The sequence below is a fragment of the Pipistrellus kuhlii genome, unplaced genomic scaffold, assembly GCF_014108245.1.
Source record: "Pipistrellus kuhlii isolate mPipKuh1 unplaced genomic scaffold, mPipKuh1.p scaffold_m20_p_8, whole genome shotgun sequence".
NCBI lineage: Eukaryota > Metazoa > Chordata > Mammalia > Chiroptera > Vespertilionidae > Pipistrellus > Pipistrellus kuhlii.
In genome coordinates this window covers 19177885-19193692 of record NW_023425584.1, presented here as the reverse complement: position 1 = coordinate 19193692, position 15808 = coordinate 19177885, and positions in this window count along the sequence as shown.

Here is a 15808-nt window from a genome sequence, read left to right as displayed (position 1 = left end):
CCCACCCGGGAGCCCTCAGGGATGTCTACCTGCCATCTTACACCCTCTCCCCAGAGGATTGGTCCTAAGCTGGCAGTCAGACATCCCTCTGGCAGCCTGGAAGCCCCTAGGGGATGTTCGACTGATGGCTTAGGCCAGTTGGACATCCTTACATCCTTAGCGCTGCTGAGGAGGTGGGTCAGCCCAGCTTGTGGCTGAGTGGAGCTTCCTCTGTGGGAGCACACTGACCATCAGGTGGCAGCTCCTTCATTGAGTGTCTGCCCCCTGGTGGTCAGCGCACAGCAGTTCCCAGTTATTCAGCCATTAGGGTCAATTTGCATATTACTCTTTTATTGTATAATATATTATCAGTAACCATTGTTTAACACATTTGCGTAGGATTGTACATCTCAAAATGCACTTTTCTTCCCATGACCTCACTTAATCCTTGCTATGAGATGCATATTGTCATCATACTTTTGCCAAGGCCCAGAGAGGTCAAGCAATACTTAATAAAACAATAACAGTAGTAATAATAGCACCTATTGTTTACTGAGCTCTTACTCTGTGCCTGGCACTTTGAATCTGATTTGTGAGATTCAGAGATTTGTGAGACATTTGTCTGGGGTCCCATAACTGCTAAGCAGCTGCGTTAGGAAGCAAGCACCAGCCCCACCTCCAGGCCAACCATCTCTCATATGAGCTTGGAGACAGCATCGACCAATCTGAGCCCCAGAGCCAACAGCCTCTCTGGAGGGGCCATCTCCTGCCTCCTGGTGTGCCCCAAGGAAACTGGCACCCCGGACTCAGCAGAGATTTTTTCCTGCTCCAAGGAGAAAGGTTCTGGGCTCCCTCTGAGCTGCCTCTCTCAGAAGCAGACATCAGGAAGGGCACCCTGAGATTGCTGTAGGATGTGGTCTGATGATCCAGATAAAGGATGTGCAATGAGACGTTCTGGTCCTAAAAGAAAGCTGCTGACTGTGAGGAAGCCAAGGGAGGCCAGAGGAGAACAGTCTGGCCAGCTGGCAGCCTGTGCAAGCCAAGGTCATTGCTACAAAAGGACAGTGGCCAAACAAAGGGGATCCAGGCCTGTCTTTGTATTTTTCACCCAGACTGCCCCTCTCAGGGTCACGGGAGCAGGCAAAGTAGAAACCAGCTGCCAAGACCAGACTTGCTCTTTGTATGTGAAATATGGGAATGGCACTCAAATGAATCCACTCTGGGGACAGAGGCATGTCAAGTATACTCTAGCCTGTGGAAGGCTGGAAAGACCCACGCCTACGTTAACTGAGAGACTGTCCCCTCTGAGCCAGACCATGTAACACTCCTAAATCCCAGGACCGTGTGTTTCCTTGGCCTGCTCATCCCAGAACAATTTCTGACAGGGAGGCATGCACATGTGCTCGCATACCTCCAGTGACAAGGACCTCACCACCTCACCAGTCATCGCTACGGTTGGTCTTGGTCAGCGTGGAGGTCCTTCCCTTGCTGAAGTGAAAGCCTTTTCATTCCCCTAGTTCCTCCACTGCCCATGAGATTTACACATAGTAGCTCTGGCTTCCTTGGGTTCCTTCCTCTAGGTTGGCCACATATACCCAGACCCCCAGTGGGCCTTGGGGACTGAATTTTTAAGCTTGTTTCCCTTCTTGCACAACCAAGCCCTGATTTCAAGACCCCACCGTGTCTTTGGGGTCAGGACCCCTTTGAAAATCCAATAAAAGCTGTCAGCTATCTCCACGAAAATCACGCATGTCCACACAAAACACGACATACCAGAGGGTCCGTGGACACTGTGAACCCTCCTTGAGTGTGCACTCCAGCTCCTACAAAGCGGTCCACCTTTAGATTTCATTTTTGCATTCGACAAATGTTTACAAAGGGCCTATTGTGTGCCAGGCACTGTGTAAGGTCCAGGATGGAGGCGTAAACAAACCAAATCCCAGCTCCTCGAATTTAGTCTAGAGAGGGAGACAGACACAAACAAGAAAACCAATACGTGCTCAGGAAAATGTTAGACTGCAACAAATTCAGGAAAGCAAATGAACCCAAGCGCTACTGTGAGTAACAAGATGAGAATTGGGAGGTCAGGGAGGGCTTCTGGGGCAAGTGGCCTTTCAATGAGAACTGATGGCAGGAAGGCAGTGGCAACAAAAGGGTCTGAGGGTCAGGCAGGAGCAAGGAGGGGAGTCAAGACCCTGAGGCAGGAGGAGCATGGGATCTTCATGTAGGGAAACAGGGGGGGGGGGGTGGCGGGGGGGATGCTGCAGGCTGGAGTGAAGATGGGGGGGGGGGAGGTTTGAGGGACAGGGCCCAGGGGCCAAGCCCACTGAGTGCATATCTAAGTATAGTGAGTGATCCAGGCAGATATTCTAAAATATCATTCTTAAACATGGCAGAAACATGTTCTTATATCTCAGTGAAGAGCCCTGGACATGTCAAGAAGACCCTAATAAAAGCAGTTACCTAGAAACGCTAGATTTCTCAATGTTCACATTTTAGGTTGTTTTGATATTTGAACCACACATGTATATCCCCTGTTTTGGTTTCCTGTGAAGGCCATAACCAATTACCACAAGCTGGGGGGCCTGAAACAAGAGGAATGTATTCTCTCGTAGCTCCAGAGACCAGAGGTCCAAGATCAAGGTGTTGGCAGGGCCATGCTCCTCCTGAGGGCACAAGGCAGCTTTTGTGCCCCGCCCTTCCATCTTCGGGAAGGGGGGGGGGGGGTGCGGGGCTCCGAGCTTTCCTTGGCTGGCATCTGCATCCCTCTGATCTCTGCCCCTCAGTGTCTCCTCTCTTGTCTGTCAAGTCTCCTCAGTGTCTCTCTCTTTTTTAAGCTAATTCTCTTCTCTCTCTCTCTCTCTCTCTCTCTCTCTCTCTCTCTCTTAATGTAGTTTTATTGATTTCAGAGAGAAAGGGAGGAGAGAGAGATAGAAACATCAATGATGAGAGATAGTCATTGATTAGCTGCCTCTTGCACACCTCCTACTGGGGATGGAACCCACAACCCAGGCATATACCCTTGACCAAACGCAAACCTGGGGCCCTTCAGTCTGCAGGCTGATGCCCTAGCCACCAAGCAAAACCAGCTAGGGCCATTCATTGATTCTTGCACGTGCCCTAACCAGGAATCAAACCCACAACCTTGGTGTATCGGGATAACACTCTAACCCACATGTGTCAAACACAAGGCCCGCGGGCCAAATCCGTCCCGCCAGGCCTTGCAATGTGGCCCGCACCGCGCTGTCATCACTGCACTCCGCTGCGTTTCCATCACAGTGACAGTTTATGACTGTTCAGTAAACCATTCGGCCCGCGATTTAGGCTGGATTTTAGATTTTGGCCCCTTCTCTGATTGAGTTCGACACCCCTACTCTAACCAGTTGAGCCACCCGGCCTGGGCTCCCTGGTGTGTTTCTTATAAGGGTACTTATCATTGATTCAAGGCCCACCTGGAAAGTCCAGGATGATTTGTTCATCTCAAGATCCTTAATCACATCTGGAAAGACCCTTTTTCTAAATAAGATCACATTCACAGATTCCAGAAGTTAAGATGTAGACATACCTTTTGGGGTGCCACCATTCAACTCATCGAAATACCTATTTAAAAACCTTGTTCTAGCTTGGCCGGTGTGGTCAGTGGTTGAGCATTGACCTATGAACCAGGAGTTCATGGTTCAGTCAGGGCACATGTCCCGCTGTACAGGTTTGATCCCCAGTAGGGGGCGTGCAGGAGGCAGCTGATCAATGATTCTCTTTGATGTATCTGTCTCCCTTTCTCTCAGAAATCAATTAAAAAAATCTTTTTTTTTTTTTTAATCTTGCTCTAGCTCTGGGTTGTAGACAGAGCAGTGGATGCCAGCATGGAGGGAGAGGAGAGCAGGGAGTCGGAGGAGGATGGGTATGTGTGAAAACAAACTCACAGGACTTGCAGAGGCATCTGACAGAGGAGGGAGAACAAGTCAGAAAGCAGCATCCCCATCCCCACAGCCTCCCGGGGTCTGGCTTGAGTCAATGGGCAGGCTCTGCTGCTGTTTCTGAGGATGGGAAGGTTGGAGCACAAGGGGGCTGGCGGGAGGTGAGAGGTGAGACACAGCAGGGAGACATGTTAGGCATTTCAAGGTAGAAGGTACGCGTAGGTAGCTGGATGTGCACACAGTGAGGGCTGCACAAGCCTTTAAGGAAATGAAGCCTTGGGTGGCCAATAGGCCCAGGCTGCAGAAACCTCATCACCGCCCACGTTTCGAAAGCTCAGAGTCTGCTGACGACGCAGGGCTGTCACAGGGGGTGGCTGTGACTCAGATGGGAAATCTAGGTTTCTCCCATCCTACACTTACGCAACCGATTCTTTGAACCTAAATGCAAGACTCCTCGTCTCCCATGTAAATTTCAAGATCCCTCTGACTCATCTTTCCACATTAATTCTGCCTCCAAACCAAACAGGATGGAACACACAGTGTGATCCCTCTTGGTGGGGGAGAAAATGACTCTGTGTGTGTACATTTATGAAGCGACGCTAATCCCCGCTGAGCGTTCGGCTGAGCACTGCAGACTTTAATTCTCTCAGTAACACTTTGAAGCCGGTGCTATCGTTATTCTCATTTTACAGAGGAAGCAAAGGGGGCTCAGAGAGGTGAAGTAACTTGCCCGCAGTCACCCAGCCAGTAACTATTGGGACTGGGACTTGGACCCTGGCATCCTCGGCCTTCGTGTCTGTAATCATCTCTGTCGCCTCCTCCTTTATGCTCACGTGTGGACGTCAATGCGTGTGAAAATGTCAAGGAGGTGCCAGAAAGCTGCTGTATGGTTGGTTCTGAGAGCTACGTGGGAGGGAGTGCCCAAGATACGGTTTTGCATGGCTTTGAATTGTCTGCAGGGAACACACGTTTAAAACTAAATTTTAAAATTAGGCATCTGTTCATCCAAAGGAAAATTTGGAGGAACATCCACCAAAATGTCGGCAACAGTTAAATCTCAGAGTGTGGACACGGGAAACTGCCCACCTTCTACATTACGTAATTCAGTGTTGTTTCCTGATTTTGTAAGCAGAAAAAGTAATTAAGGCAAAAAAAAAAAAAAAAAAAAAAAAAAAGGCTAGAGAGGAGGGTGACTCAGCAACTCTTCTGGGATCCCTAGCAGTTCCCAAAAGAGGTCCCATCTACTTTCACGAGCCCCTTCCCACCTCAAGCTCCCCTCCCCCTTCCCCGCCCCTTGCACGCATCTTAATCAGAAAAACCTGTCCTGCCTCTCTCCTCCCAGCCCCCAAGCCAGGCTTCTGCTGACCAGATCCCACGTGGCAACAATCTTCCTTCCCCTCTACCGGAAGCTGTGCAGGTTATGGACCATCCTCCCAGGCCAGCTCAAGTGCAATCCCAGCGACACTGTGAGCTGAGTATGCGCATGCCCACTGTACAGATGGCAAAGCTGAGTCTCAGATCAGCTAAGATCCTCGCCCAAGATCACATCGCCTGACTGTGATTGTGCCTGAGCCTGAATTCCCCGGCCAGGCTTGTTCATCCCTGCATCCGTTCAGGTTCCTGTCGGGAACTCGAGTTTCGGCACCTGAAGCTGGCCTGTTGGGTCTTGTTTAGCCACATGAAAGAGCAGCTGTGTTCCGGTTCTCTGAAGAACCCAGCCCTGTGGCACCCCAGCGTGCTCAGCACAGCCAGGCCCCCGAGACTCCCTGGAGCCTCTCCGGCACAGCTCAGCCCGGGCCTGTGCCTGAAGAGAGAGCCCCGACCAGCAGGGCGGAGAGAAGACTGGGGAGAGGCAGACACCCAGCATGCTTACAAGGCAGGAGCAGGCAAACCCTCCAGTCTAGGGCCATGGGTAGGGTGTGGCCTGGAGAGGAATCCTGGGCTTCCCCAAACCAGTTCAGCTCCTTCTGGTGAATGTTTGCAGAGAGCCCAGTCTGTGCCAGGCCCTGGGACAAGCAAATGGGATGGAGGGATTAAGTGGACTCAGCTCCTGCTTTCACTTAGCTCACGAGCTGGTGGGGAGGCCAGCCCAGAAGGAAGACCATGCGATGGGCCTGCAGTGTGGAGGAATGATGTTGGGGATGGCATTGGGCCACGTGGTGTGGGGCCTTCGATGCTAGACTAAACTGTCTGGGTCTTCTTTTGTCTGCCCAGGAACCACAGAATATTCTCATGTCCATTGTACAGATGGCAAAGCTGAGGCTCCTACGGGAGGTCTTAGAGCAGGGGAATAACTGGCCCAGTCATCTCACTTAGAAATGGAATCTTAGACCCTGGCTGGGTAGCTCAGTTGGTTAGAGCATTTCCCCGATGAGCTAAGGTTGCAGGTTCAATCCCTAGTCAGGGCATGTACAAGAATCAATCAATGAAGGAATAAATAAGTGATCAATGTTTCTCTCCCTCCCTTTCCCTAAAATCAATAACTTAAAAATTTTTTTATGGAATCATGTGTTCTATGACCTGTGACCTGAAGGGCTCCTGAGCCATCACTGAGGCGGGCACAACTGGGGATGGGGTAGCATAGGAAAGTGGGGACAGATGCCTAGCCCTGGGTGGGACCCTCTAGGTTGTAGGGAGGGCTGCAGGGAGACTGGGTGAGGCCCTCAGAGGTTAGGAAGCTTAGCTCCAGAGAAAGAGCAGGCAGAGTTAATGGGCTGCATGGGGAGTGGGGCTGCTCATGGGGGTGATTTCATTTTCTTGTGGCTTTTCTGTATTCTCCCTTTCTTTGCACTGAGTGACTAGAATACGGTGCCAAGCTGGTGTTGTTAGAAAATCCTGGGGAGGGAATCTGGTGGCCCTGTCTCACCGGAGGCACAGGAACAGCTCCTAGGCAGCTGGAGGGAGCGAGCAGGACTGGGTGGGGGAGGCTTAGTCGGACATGGACACAGCGAGCTGTGGCCCTGGGCAAATCTGGCCCCTCTGACCCTCGGTGTGTGTGTGGGGGGGAGGGGTTAATGATGCTGTGGCAGAGGCAGTGGATGGAGTGGAGGCGTCTGTCCTCCCCCCCCCCCCATACACACACCCTCTGGCTCCCAGGTGTGTCTGTCCACGTCATCCTCTGCCCAGGCGTGGGCCAGCTCAGCACAATCTGGCAGGACCAGCCTGGGTGCCCAGTAAAGACAGGTTGGGTTCTGGCCCTCGCTGCCCGCCTCCCCAGCCTAGCCCAGCTGCCCCAATTTGTGGACAGCCTACTTCCCGTGGGGCAGCCCAGTCAGGTGAGGAAGTCTGGCTCTTGCTGATCAGGAAAAGGCCAGGACTCGCTTCCCGATGAAGCCCTGGGCACCTGGAGGGCTCTATGAGCTCACTGAGTTCCCCTCTCTGGGCCTGTTTCCCCTTTGTCTACTGAATCAGTCCACTCCATACTGAGCAGGAGACCTGCAATAGCATCCAGGACACAGTGAACCCCTTCCCCGCCTTTGGGAGCGTCCAGCGGGGCCCCTCGGCAGCCCCCAGTGGCAGCAAAGCTGGAGGGGAGACTGCTCTGCATGGTGAGGTGGGGCCTGGGCTTCCCTCTGTGTCCACCTGGAAAGATGCCCAGGAGAGGGCGGCAGAGAGCAGGATCCAGCAGAGGGAGCCGTGACCTTGGAAGTCTGCAGAACGGAGGCCTGGGATTCTCAGCCTTGCGGTGTGAGGAAGATGGTTCACGGGTGCCTCTGCTGCATCAGCGTCCTCTCACCTGGGCCCCCAGCCGCCCACACCCCCATGCTCCCCAGTCCCAGGAGGGGCCCGCCCAGGGCGGCCTTAAAACTGAAGGAGCAGCTGTGACCAGCATGGACCATCCATGGCACAGGGTCACTGTCACCTGCAGGAGCAGTGATGTGATCCCTGTGTGTTTTCTACAGATCATGCTGGTGCTGTGGGGAGGACAGACACACACACACACTCAGACACGCTAACACACATTTTCACAAAAATCATGCCCTGCTCACACTCAGCTACATATATGTACCAGCACATTCATATACTAACACACACATTCCAATGCTTTTACACTTTCACACAAATAAACCCCTACACCTGGATGCACACACCCATTTTCACACCACACACTCATAAGCACTCTCACACTTGTGTACACACACAGCCCACACACATTCATACTCTCAAACACATGCTGATGCACACCCATTTTTAAAAAATATATATATATTTTTTTTATTGATTTCAGAGGGGAAGGGAAAGGAAGAGAGAGCTAGAAACATCAATGATGAGGGAGAATCATTGATTGGCTGCTTCCTGCACATCTCCTACTGGGGATTGAGCCAGCAACCTGGGCATGTGCCCTTGACCCGAATCAAACCTGGGACCCTTCAGTCTGCAGGCTGGCACTCTAGGCAAATCGGCCAGGGCTGACGCAAACCCATTTTCCCATACAGCTCACACGAGTACTCACACATGCAACTCTTACGTCTGTCAGCCACTCACAGTATTGCACACTCATACACGCGCCCCTCACACATTCACACGTGTGGGGGCCTCCCTGGAGAAGAGCGGGTGGAGCCAGATGGAGGCTGTCAGCTCTGGTCCCTCGGGCATCTGGGACCCACTGCCACCCACCCGCTCCCCACGGGGATCTGAGAGGATGGTTTGGAAGATTGAATTTCAAATAAAACAGGATAATGGAAAGGATGAACTGGGAGGTAGAAGCATTAAAAGCATGACCTCGTTTCTCCAGGCCCAGGCCTTCAACCTGGGCCCCCAGCCGTCTGAGTTCAGAGCCCCAGGCCCACAGCGCTGCTCTGTGACCATCCCACTGCCCTCCGGCCCTCGGAGACCTCTCTCCCCCCAGGACTCACTCCCTGCCAACACGTCTAACTCCGCCTGGGCTGTTAGGGCACCCCAATGTCCACAGCTCCCCAGCGTGTGAGTGAGGCTTCAGGATACAAGGAGCTTTGAATTCTGTGATGCAATAATTATATGTCCACGCAGCTTGAGACGCTTGGAATATGTGATAAGACTTCCTCACATTTGTATAGCAGCACTTTCGTAATAGGAATAGGAATAGAAATAATATCCCCTTTACAGAAATGGAAAGGAATACATAAAATGCAATTTAATGGCGCAAGTTAAAGATAGAAGAATAAAGAAAAACAAAGGCAAGTGGATTATAAGCTATAAGGAGACCAATAGATATACATCATATATGCGCAGAGCATAATGCCATTTCTCGGGTGCTGATGCTCTGTAAGGCCCCAAATAAGCAGGGGGAGCAATGTCATTAAATCCTCATGAGTATCTCACAAACTCTATATTGTTATTTTGCAAATAAAGACAACGAGCTTAAGGGAGGTTAAGGGCCCTTTCGAAAGCCAGGGCTGACGCAGTGTTCTTCCCTGCCCCTTTCTCGACGCACACACCCATTTCCTCCACATCTCGGTCTAAATGTCACCACCTGGGAGGGCCCCTCCCTGACCCCTCACCTTCCCTCTCTGATCATTCCTTGGTGATGAGTGTTCTCCTGTGCATCCCCCTCACCGAGCCCGGATGGCATCTGCCTTGTTCGCTGCTCCATGGGCAGCACCTGGGTCAGAGCCCAGCACAAGCAGGGACTGACGCGTTGGTGAGTGACTGACAACCGTATTCAGAACCTTTAGATCACCTCGCCTTCCTGGAAGATGTCACAAACCCTTGACTCCCAGGACTGAAGTATCCCTCAGAGCTCACCTCATCCCATTCCCGCCTAGTAGAAAGGGGAAACGGAGGTCAGAGAGGGCAAGGGGCTTGTCAGGGTCCCACAGGGGTAGACACAGAGCTGGGGGAGAGCAGTCCCCACCCCAGGCCACGGGCGGGCCTAACGGGGGGAGGTTTATAAAGTGAGACAGCACAGCCCCCAGATGGAGCTGGGGGGAGGGGCTGCTGAGAACAATGTGGCGGCCGGGAGGAGGTGGAGAGGCCTGCCCGCCTGGCCGGGAAGGAATCCAGAAGGGCCTTGCTCGCTCGGTTTCCTCCCTGCACAGGGGGAAATAAACACATTCCTGGGCTGTGCAGGCATCCCCCGCTCCAGACACTCCACTGGCTGGTGAGCTGCGGAGGGGAGGGCCCCTGAGAGGGTGCCTGACTGCCTCAGGGTCAGGGTGGCATATGGTGGCTGGTGCCCTGTGCCAGGCTGCCTCCTGAGGACATAGTGGCTCTCTGTGCAGAGGTCCAGGGACAGCTGGGCTAGGACCTAGCCTGGCTGGGCCGCTCTAAGGATCAGCATGTGGTACCTGCACTGGCAGGTCAGAGAGGAAGAGGGCACTGGAACCCGGGACAAGGCCGGGACCTCTCCTTACACACACATGGACTCACCAAGGCCCAGAAGAGCAAGGACTTGCCCCAGGTGCCACAGCAAGACCAGAACCCAGGTCTTAGGGACAATGATTCCCTGCCATCTCCCAGCCTCTGCAGCCCCCTCTCCCACCCATCCCTTCCTCCCCTCAGCTCTGTCTGGCCCTCTGCATATGCTGATTCTTCCACCCAGAATTCCCTCCTTGAACTCTCTGGACCAGGCAAACTCCTACCTGCACTTCAAAACCATTCTGAGCTTTCCCAGCGCTCAGAGCAGCTGGCCTGGGGGCAGGGCGGGTCCCACCATAGCAGTGCCAGCCAGGGCTGCAAGCGCAGCAGCTGGGAATCCGGCCTCTTGGCAGCACCAGCAATGAGTCACGGGGAGTGGAGAGACGGGAAGGCTTGGTTGTCACCCTGAGTAAGAAGTTTGAGAGTCACGGAAAAGCACCCAGGATCTGGGTTGAGAGACTCGCCCAGGCCCGCCAGCCTCTCTCTTCAGACAAAGAACCCCCGAGGGAGTGCTCAGCCCTCGGAGAGACATTGTGGAGGCTCAGACTCCTGAGTCTGGAGGTAGAACCACAGGGCAGAGTTCAACACGAGTGTCAGCTGCATGTGATGGGTGGTAGCTGCGCCGGGCACCATGTTAAGGAGGAATCGGAGGAAGGGAATCCGGTGGTAGAGCCACACGTATTTGATACCCCTGGGCTGACACGTCTCTAAGGGCCCAGCCTGTCCTGTGACTTGAATCAGCAGCTCTCAAGCTTGGGCAAGGCCTGAGGGCAGGCAACAGGGCTGGGCCCCACCCCCCCAAGCCTCTGGCCGCCACCACCACACACACACACACACACACACACACACACACACACACACACATCCTGGCACGCCCCTCATAGGAGATAAGGGCCCTTCCCAGGCAAGGCAAGTGGGCCTCTGCGGCCCTCTCCCCTCTGTGGGCCCCAGATAAACATTCCTTCCAGCTTGTTCCAGCCGCTGGTTTTCCTCCCCGGTTCCTGCTCCTGCTGCTGCTGCTGCTGCTGGGTTATTCCCGCCAGGTCAGCACCGAACAGACTCAGCAGGCAGGAGGCTAAGCTGCTTCCTGCCTGCTGCTGGGAGGGGCATAGAGGGGAGGGCAGGGAGAAAGCCACAGCTGGGAGGCCGAAGCTGGGAGGCTGGGAGGCCGAAGTCCAGACCCCAGCTGATAAGCAACCCGGGTCGGTCACTGCCCTGAGAAGGATGTCCTATTGTGCTTCCTTCTTCCTCCGGAGTGTGGCTCTGGTCCCTCCTCTAGCGCCAGCTGTAAAATGAGGGAAACAGTACCCGATGTACTGGGACCCATAATGGCAAAGGGATTGTGCTGGGCTGACTTGCGTACACCCCACCATTCATGTTCACCAAGAAGGGCGCATAAGTGAAGGGAATAGTCTTGGCACATGAGAGCCGTGAAGATGGGGTCCTACGGGATTAGGGCAGGTCCCTGACTGGTGTCTTTATGGGAAATTTTGGCCCTGAGACAAAACACAAGAAACCCACAGAGAGGGCAATGGGACAGCGGAGGCAGAGGCGGGACACGCGCTGTCACAGGACAAGGGATTCTGAAAGCCACCGGGGCGGGGAGAGCCGAGGAAGAGTTCTCCCCATGGCTTTTAGAAGGAGCATGGCCCAGCTGACGTCTTGTGTTTGGTCTCCCGGCCTCGGGAGTTGTGTGAGAATAAATACTGTGTGTGAACACTCAGCTCGGAAACAAAGACAGAGGTGCCTCCGAGCCTGGGGCGGCCACACAGTGGCCACTCAATTAAGGTGACCTTACACTCAGTAGAAGGTGCCCCACAACTGCGCCTGGTGTGTTAGTCTCTGGCCTGCCCCCTCTTCCATCCCCTTTGCCCTCCTGAGCGGTGGCCTTCCCCACTCCCAGCCCAGGGTGCCCCCTCCCCTTGGGCACAGAGTCTGCCGTAGCCGCTGATCCAGGCCGGGCAGGAGGGTGGATGCCAGACTAGACGTGTGGGGCTGGCTGAGACCAGGCCCGGAAAAAAGCAGTGTCCCACCCACCGTGTGGAAGACAAACGTGGGCAGAGGCCCTCAGCAGTCGCTGGATTCTAGGCTCCATCCCACCAGGTGCATTTGAAGATCGAACTGGCTGGATAACATGATTTGTGAATCTGGCAGCAAACTATTGAGCAAATAGAAGGGCGCTTCAGGGGTGGTACAAAATGAGAAGGTTTTTACAGGCAAAAAGGGGGTGGGCCAAAACCAGGAAAAGAGTGGATTATTTCAGGCAAAGTCACCTTCCCTGAGAGGCAGGCGGGGGGTTCTCACAGACAGATTAGCTCACCGGTGCTGACTAGGACATTCCAGGCTAATTGGTTTAAAACGCCACTCCCGGGAGAGGTTGAAAGTGTCTTGAAGTTAAGCGTTCCGTCCTGGTGGTGCTTAGCAAAAGCGATTCCATTTTGGGTCTGTTGTTTCTATGAACAACTCCCAGCTCCATGAGGGCAGTGGCCAAATCCACTCTGTTCCTCCAGCTCCTGACACAAGCCTGGATTCCTCTGTCTCCGCCGCTCTTTGTCCACTGGACAGCTTCGGTGTTTTTGCTCAACTGTTCTATTCTAGGTGGCAGGTCCCATTCTACGTGCTTAGATAAGTAATGAAAGGCTAAAGCCAGATTGCAACAAACTCACACATGTTGTCTTAAAGCCCCATCCGTGTCCCCCAGCTGAAATCTGTTACTGGGCCCCCCGCTGAGGGCACGTGTCCCAGGGAGGATGCCACACTGCATCCACCCAAATGGCCCAGGAAACAAGTTCTCACTGGAGTTGGCTGTCCTTTCAGTCACCCCGACGCTGTGACCTCGCGGCATGTCCTCAGGAGCCCCCGTGACATCCACAGCCAGAGACGGGGGCTGGAGCAGGCCTGGAAGGTGGGCTCAGCCCCCAGCCCTCAGCCTTCAGTGCAGGAACAATCCCTTTGGCTGGAAACCGGTCCAGGGGGCTCTGGGGACCTCACTGATAGATCAGCAGGCATAGCTTTTGCCTTCCACACCCTGCCCTAGGGCACTCCCAGGGACTGATGTGTCAGGAATTGAGAAATTGAGGGTTGTCACACCTGGGTGTATCCTTAACCCAGTCGGCTTCTCTCCTCTCTCCCTACTTCTCTTTGTCGATAGAACAGCTTCTGTTTTTTGTGGTCAACTGTCCTACTCTTTGCCTTGAATTCGTGTTTCCCAATAGGGTCTACTTAATTTTCCAAACAAACCACCCTAAAGACTAGTGAATCTGCCTATAGATTGGGTCCTCACCCACCATCCAATGGGCTGCCACCATGGAGGTGGGGTCACCTGGCACACAGGACTGTGGAGGCTGTGGGTGTGGCGGGCAGGCTGAGGCTGGCTTGGACAAGTGCTGTCAACAGTCTTTTTATACCTGCAGAGCCCAGTTCCCTCCCGCTGCTCCCCTCTGCCCCAGGAAGGGCCTCTGAACTGCCCCATAGATTCGAGTCAGGATGAGATTTTGGTGCAGTGCAAACCCACCACCCCTTACTCTGTAACCATGGCAGGCGTTACCAATCCATCCTAGCACCCGCCCTCCACCCCGTTCACTGATCTGAGCACCGAATCAGGTAGACCCGGAATCAACAGGGCGCTCCAAGAAGCAGTGGCCAAGAGATTCCAGGTGACATGAAATAAGGAGACAGGATGGGACAAACTCTGGACTTGCCCAAAGGCTCTGGTATGGCCTGAGTCTGAGCACTTCGCTCAAAGCAGAATGTGCAGGCAGGGAGGGGTTAGTGATCCTAGGGGAGGTTCTAAGTTGGAGGATATTGGCAAGGGCCAGGCTTGGGAGGGTTGGCCCAACCCAAGAGTGACGCTGGGGGTGAGATGCTGACTCACTGGCTCTGGGTTTGAAGTTCATCCCCTGAACTCCTTTTGTCTCTTCAGGGATTCAAACAGGCAGCTTTCCCCACACCTCAGAGGTGCTCCTCAGCCAGCTCACCGAGATTGGCCGTGGGCTTTGAGAAGGTACTAACACATCACCCTGGTGGGGGCCACCCCAAAAGCACAGGGACCAGGGTGTCTGTCTGCAGAGGCACCCAATATATCAAAGGGGGACCACTGTGCATTGGGAAATTGAAGGACTTCTTAATTCTTAATACATTCACGTCATCTGTGCGTCAAGGGCAAGGATGTGCAGGGCTTCCTCAAACTGTTGGATTTATTTTGACAGATGGACATCGGCGTTAAAAAATAATTCACCCACCTGTGGAAGGAGATCGATAACAGAAACGAGGGAAGGGGGCCGGGGATAAGGAAACAGCCGTGGTTAAAGGGCTCCTGACTGAGGAGCTCGGGGCTTAGCTTGTCAGAAACCAGAGCGTTTAGGAGCTGGGAGGACTTGTTTGCTACCTGCGGGCCCCGGCCTCACCCCACACAAAGGTGGACTCCAGAGGGATTCATCTCCATGGAGAGGAGGAGGCAAAGCTGTTCAGTTGGAGAAAGAAATGGAGGGGAATGTCTTTGTGACCCTGAGGCAGGGAACAATGCATGAAACAAAACTCAGCAAGTATTTGGTTATAACAAAAATTCAGGATTTGAGTTCAAAGAGCACCTGCAGGAAAGGGCCTAGACAAAGAGACTCAGAGATGTACGCACTGTCGAAAGCAGTCAGGGGACTAACACGGAGAATACACCTGAGAACCCAGGAGAAAAAGAGAGAAATCCAAGGTGTAGTCTCAGAGAGCTCAGCTCAGAACCTGGTGGGCCCCCTACTGTGCCACAGTCTTGCAGTCTCAACCGCATCCCACGCTTAAATGTCAGACAAGATAATGTGCGCTGCATTCATCCGATACAACAGCCTTTGGCTGTGAACATTTGCAGCTCCTTCCTCAACCACTGGCTCGGCCCTTCCTTCATGAGGCCTTTAGAGATGAGTGGAAGCAGAGAAGACATAGGTCTGGGTCTGGGTCTGGGCCTGGGCCTGGGCCTGGGCCCCGATCTCCCTGCTCCTGTGGGAATGTAGCCCATATCAGGGGAGGAGGGGTAGGAGCACACAGCCCCTCCAGAACTTTCCTGGGCCCACCTCAGCTCCTCCATCATCCCAGCTGTCTCTCTAAGGCCCTGTCAGAGTCAGAGTCAAGCCTGTTTTCTCACCTGTAATATGTGGATAAAAATAGTCCCCACCTGTAATAGCTTGCTAGGGCTATTTACAACCAAGGACCATCAACGGGGGCAGGGTGGGGCATAAACAACAGAAACTGATTGCCTCCTAGTTCTGGAGGGTAGAAGTCTAATATCAAGGTGTGTCGGGGTGGGGGGGAGGGCTCCTTCTGAGGGCTGTGAGGGACAAGGTGTTCTAGGCCTCTCCCATAGCTTCTGGGGCTTTGCTGGTAACCTTTGGTGTTCCTTGGTTTTTAGACAAGTCACCCAATTTCTGTCTTTATCATCACGTGCCCCTCTCCCCGTGTGTGTGTGTGTGTGTGTGTGTGTGTGTGTCCTTTTTATAAGAACAACCACCAGTCATTGGGTTGGGACCCACCTTAATAACCTCATCTCAACTTGATCTTTTTGTAAAGACCCTGTTTTCCAAAGACCATCA